Genomic DNA, 6,504 nt, shown 5'->3' on the forward strand with positions numbered 1-6,504 from the left:
CTCTTACTTTTATTTATAAATATTAGTTGTCTATTTTTTGAGACTATGGAAAAAAATAATAAGAAGTTATCTGATGACTCCATACTGAATCTCAGAGTCAAAGCATTCTATAATAGACATACTCTTACTTGACAATGCGAATATTACTTTCCTTGCATTATTAGTATTATTGCTTAATATTTCAATGCAGCAATTGTCTGATTTCTTTTCTGAATGTATTTCTCTTCGTTCTTTTTGAGGTTTTTGTTTCTAGTCCTTTTCTTAAGCATTGTTATTGTTATTAAACTTTAAGCCTTTTTAATTTTGTGAAGGCAAAAAATGGAAACCTAATAAACACATGTATATGTAAAAAATAAAAAAGTTAAGAGTAAATAAATGTACATATCTATGAAGTACATGTCATATTTTGATACACACATACATCATATGTTCATTGAATCACAGTATTTAGGATATGCATCACCTTGAACATTTATCATTTCTAGCAATTTTGAAATATACAACTTATTATCATTAACCATAGTCTCCTAGCTGTAATAATTAAATTATTCTTTCTATCTAACTATATGCTTCCACACATTTACCAAAATTTCTTCAACACACAGCCACTTTCCACCCACTGGTAACTCTCATTCTAGTCTTTACTTTCGCAAGATCAACATTTTTAGTTCCCACATAGGAATGATACCATGTTATATTTGTCTTTCTGTGCCTGCCTTATCCCAGAATTTTAAATTACAGAATTTCATTCTCTTTGATGACAGAATAGTACTCCATTGGGTATACATTTCTTTATCAATTAACTCACTGATGCAAATTTATATTGATTATATATCTTGGCTATTAGGAGCTGAAATTAATGTGAGAGTGCAAATATCCTTTTTATACACTGATTTCCATTACATTGTATAAAATATATGGTAGTAGGATTGATCAATTGTGTGGGTAGTTCCATTTTCAGTTTTTAGAGAAATCTTTATACTGTTTTCTATAATAGCTCTACTAATTTACATTATGACCTATAATGTACAAGAGCTTCCTTTCCTCTGCATCAATAATTAATAATCATTTTTTATCTTTTTATTAATAACCATTAGAATTTTGGGAAGATGATATAACATTATGGTTTTAATTTGCATTGCCTTAATGATAAGTTATTTTGAGCATTTTTTCATATATGTATTGGCCATTTGTATGTCTTCTTTTGAGAAATGTCTACTTAAGTGCCTATCAATATAAAAGTGGATTAATAAAATGTGGTATATGTATACCATGTAGGTACTAATTGGTCATAAAAAAATGCCCTTTTAAAGAACCTGGACAGAACTAGAGACTAGACTATTCTTCAAGCATTGCAAAGATCATGAAATTGAAACTCTTTAAATTGCAAGTATTAAATTGGAACTACTCAATCAAAACTCACGGGCACATAGGGTAGTAAAACTCAACAAAAACCAAACAGGTGGGTGGGGGGATGAGGCAACAGGTAAATTCCCACCTAATGGGTACATAAACCACAATTTACTAATGCACTTATCTGTTGAATAACACGTGGGTTTTTCCACTTCTGTGCAATTGTGAATTGTGTACTATAAACATTCAAGTGCAAATGTCTTTATGATAAAATGCCTTTTCTTCTTGTGGGTAATGACTGGTCTACTTTTAGTTCTTCGAGGAGTTTCAACACTTCACAGAGGCTGTACTAGTTTTCAGTCCCACCATCAGTTCAAGAGGGTTCCTTTCTCTTTGCATCCAAGCCAGAATCTATAACATTGGGACCTTATGATGTGGGCCATTCTCACTGGAGTTAGGTGATTTCTCGAAGTTGCTTACATTAGCATTTATGTGGTGAGTATGGATGATGAGCATTTTGATGTGTTTGTTGGCTATTAGTTTGTTCTTAAAAGATTATTGTCATGTTTCTTGCCCAATTTTTAATGGAGATTTGTTATCATTGCCTGTTGATTTGCTTGAGTTATTTTTAGATTCTTGTTACTAGCTTGTTGTCAGATGAGATGTGCAGCATGCAAATATTTTCCCTCATCCTTCAGGTTGCCCCTTTACTAAGTTGATTTTGACCTTAGCTATTCAAAAGCTTCTTAATTAGATCAAGTATCTTTAATTTAATTTAGTTGCTTCTGGGATTATATTTGGGGTCTTCTTCATAAACTTTTTCCCTAAGTTGATTATAATTAAGAGGTTTCCCCACATTTTTTCTAGAATTTTTATAGTTTTGTATTTTAGATTTAAATATTTTATCCCTTGTGAGCTGATTCTTGTGAGTGCTGAGAGGTGCAGGCTGTGTTTCAGTCTTTTATATGTGGCTAACCAGTTCTCTCAGCACCAGTTATTGAAAGGGGATTATTTTCCCCACTGTATGTTTTTATTTGATTTGTCAAAGATTATATGAAAATATAAGGCAGGTTTTATCTCTAATTTTGTTTGCTTTTGTTCCATAGGACTATTTCTCTATTTTTATGTCAATACTATGCTGTTTTGATCACTATAGACTGGTAGCATAGCCTAAAGTTTGGTAAAGTGATGCCCCAGGTTTGTCATTTTGTAAGTTTGCATTGGTTATTCAAATTTTTATTTTCTGGGTCCATGTGTAATGTAGGGCTATTTTGTCAAGATATGGAATGTGTGACATTATATTTTAATTGAAATTGATTAAAATAGGTAGATTTATTTGGGTAGAATAGACATTTTAGTAATGTTGATTATTCTGAGCTATGAGTATAATGTATTTTTCCATCTGTTAGCATCCCCTGCATTCTATTTTCTCAGTGTTTTGTAATTCTGTCTGTGGAGACCCTTCACATCCATTGTCAAATATATTCCAAGGCATTTCCTTTGATGCTACTGTGAAGGATATTGTAGCTTTAGATTCTGAGTTTTACTTATGTTGGCATATACAGAGGCTACTAATTTGTGCACATTGATTTTATGTCCTGAGATGTTTCTGTATTCCTTTATCAATTCCAGTAGTTTCTTGGTTGAATCTTTGGGCTTTTCTAAGTATACTATCATATGTAATCATCAAAGAGTGATCGTTTTAAATCCTCTGTCCCCATTTGGACACCCTTGACATTCTTCACTTGTACAATGGCTTTGGCTAGGTCTTCCAAAATTATGTAGAATAGTAGTAACAATAGTGGACACCCTTGCCTGCTTCTAGTTCTAAATAAGAGTGCTTTCAGTTTTCTCTTTTCAAAATAATATCCCATATTTTGAACCAATTTTGTAACACTGGGATAAAACTAACTTGATCATGGTGTATGTTTTCTTTGATGTACTGTTGATTTCTGTTTGCTAGGATCTTATTGAATATTTTTGCACTGATATTCATTAATGATATTGGTCTATGTTTTTCTTTTTTTGTTGGGTCCTCTCTTGGTTAGGGCATTAAGGTGAACTTTTCTTCATAGAATGTGTTGGGGAGGATTCCTTCTTTTTATATGTTTTGGAAAAGGTTATGTAACATAACCCTCTTTTAAGGTTTGGTAGAATTCTGATGTGAAGCAATCTGGTTCTAGACTATTATTTTTGGGGAGATTTTGTATAGTTGATTCTGTTTCAGTGCTAGATATAGGTCTATTCAAAATTTATATTTATTTCTGGTTGACTCTAGGAAGGTGGCATGCTTCCAGGTATAGGCACATTTCCTTCAGATTATCATATTTCTGAGAACAGAGTTTTTTTGTAGTAATCATTTAGGATTTTTTGAACTTCAGTGGTATATATTGTTATTTCTTCTTTATTGCTTCTGATTGACATTATTAGAGATTTCTGTTTCTGGTTAGGATAGCCAAAGGTTTATCAATTTTATTATTTTTTTCAAAGAACCAACTTTTTGTTTCATTGATCTTTTGCATGATTCTTTTGTTTTTAATTTCAAAGGTGCTGAGAGAACTGGCTAGTGACCTGTAGAAGACTCAAACTGGAACCTCACCTTTCACCACTAACAAAAATTGATTCTCACTGAACAAATTATTTAAACTTAAGACATCATACTATAAAAGTACTGAAGAGAGAACAGATGAAACACTTGAAGATATTGTCCTGGGAAAATATTTCATTAGGAGGAAACCCCTGGCAATTGAAGCAACATTAAAAATATGTTACTGGGATCTGATTAAGCTAAAAATCTTCTGCACAGCCAAGGGTGCTATAGGTAAAGCAACTGGACAGCCATCAGAATGGGAGAATACATTTGCAGGTTATGTTTCCAACAAAGGTCTGATAATTAGAATCTACAGTGAACTCAAATTAATTAATAAGAAAAGAATGAATAACTGCATTTCTTTGTGCACAGGAGAGTTAAACAGATACTTCTCTGAAGATTACAGGGAAATGGACAATAAAAACATGAAAAATGCTCAGTATTTTTAATCATCAGAGAAATGCAAATCAAAACCACTTTGAGGTGTCACCTAAGTCCAGTAAGAATAGCCCACATCAGAAAAACTCAAAACGGCAGATGTTGATGTGGATATACAGAGAAAGGAACATTTATATGCTGCTGATGGGATTGCAAACTAATAAAGTTTTTTTGGAAAGAAGTATGGAGAATTCGCAAGGAAATAAAAGTTAACCTACCATTTGATTCTGCCATTCCATTACTAGGTATCTACTCAGAGGAACAAAAATAATTTTACAACAAAGATATTTGCACAAGAATGTTTATTACAGCCTAATTTCTAATTGCCAAGTTGTAGAAGCAGCCCAATGCCCACCAACCCATGAATGGATTAATAAATTGTGGTACGTATGTACCATGGAATACTTTGCAGCCATAACAAAAACGGAAACTTTACATTTTTTATGTTTACCTTGATGGAACTGGAACATTTTCCTCATAGTAAAGCATCTCAAGAATGGACAAAGTATATCCAATATACTCAATGTTATTTTGAAACCAATATGCAATCACTTACACATTCATACGAATGATAAAACACAAATATATTCCACAAAGAAAGAGGGGAGAAAAGGGAGAAAGAGTGGAGGGAAGGTATTTGGTGGGATTTCACCTAATGTGCACAAGGCAAGGGTACATTTCAAAACAACTAAGAGCATATTATAAATATTTTACCACAAAAAATAAGTGAGGTGATGGTTATTTTAACCAGATAGATATAAGCATTTCACATTATATATCAAATCATCACATTCCACCCCATAAATATATACAGTTATGATTTAATAAATATTAAGTTTACAAAGATGTTCTGTTGATTGTTATGCCTTAGGTGTCTTCTTCATGATTTGCCTACGTTGTTTTATATATATGGCTGCATATTTTTATGTCTGTATATATGCATACATATATGCATATAAAATATTCAAAACATACATATATATGTATATGTGTATGCATAGTATGTATACATATATATACATATAAAATATTCAAAACATTAAGTCATGATGGATATATATATATGATATTTCCCAACATTTTTTTCTAGGATTCTTACAGTGTAATGCATTAGGTTTAAGTGTTTTATCCATTATTACTTAATATTCTGAATGATGAGAGATGATTATACTGTTTCAGTCATTTACATGTGATGTTCAGTTTTTCTACTACCATTTATTAAATAGGGATTATTTTTCCCTGTGTATGCTTTTATTTGTTTGTGTCAAAAATCAGATGAGAGTATGTAATAATTTTGTCTCTAGATTCTCTGCTCTTATCCATAGGTCTATGTCTCTGTTTTTGTGTCTGTACCATGATGCCTTGGTCACTACGACTTTGTAGTTTATCTTGAAGTATAGTAAAATGATGCCTCCTATTTTGTTCTTATTATATAAGGTTTTCTTGTCTATTAATGGTTTTATGGGTTCATATGAAGCATAGAATTATTTGTTGTAGATCTTCAAAAAATGGTGTTGTTCTTTTAATGGGAATTGCATTGAATTTGTAAATACTCAATGTCTCTAGAGAAATTCAAATCAAAACCACAGTGAAAATGGGTCATATTTAAAAGTCTCCATGCCGTTGCCCACCCTGAGAGGGGATCATTTATTCTCTTCTTGCTAATATGCTTGAGTTCTCGTGGATTCTGGTTATTAAACCTTTGTCAGAGACATAACCAGCAAATATCCTCTCCCATTCTAAGGGCTGTCTACTTGCTATAGACCTGCCATTTGATCCTATAATTCCTCTATTACGTATATATCCAGAAGACCAAAAATCACACTACCATAAAGATATTTGTATCAGAATGTTCATTGCAGCCCAATTCATAATTGCTTGTTTGTGAAAGAAGCCCAAGAGCCCATCAATCCATGAATGGATCAATACATTTTGGTATATGTACACCATTGAATACTATGCAGCCATTAAGAAGGATGGAGATTTTACCTCCTTCATGTTTACATGGATGAAGCTGGAAAACATTCTTCTTAGCAAAGTATCCCAAGAATGGAAGAAAAAATATCCAATGTACTCAGCCTTACTATGAAACTAATTTATAGCTTTCATAGGAAAGCTATAAC

The sequence above is a fragment of the Otolemur garnettii genome, unplaced genomic scaffold (assembly GCF_000181295.1).
Source record: "Otolemur garnettii isolate 467f Iridium unplaced genomic scaffold, OtoGar3 scaffold00175, whole genome shotgun sequence".
Lineage (NCBI taxonomy): Eukaryota > Metazoa > Chordata > Mammalia > Primates > Galagidae > Otolemur > Otolemur garnettii.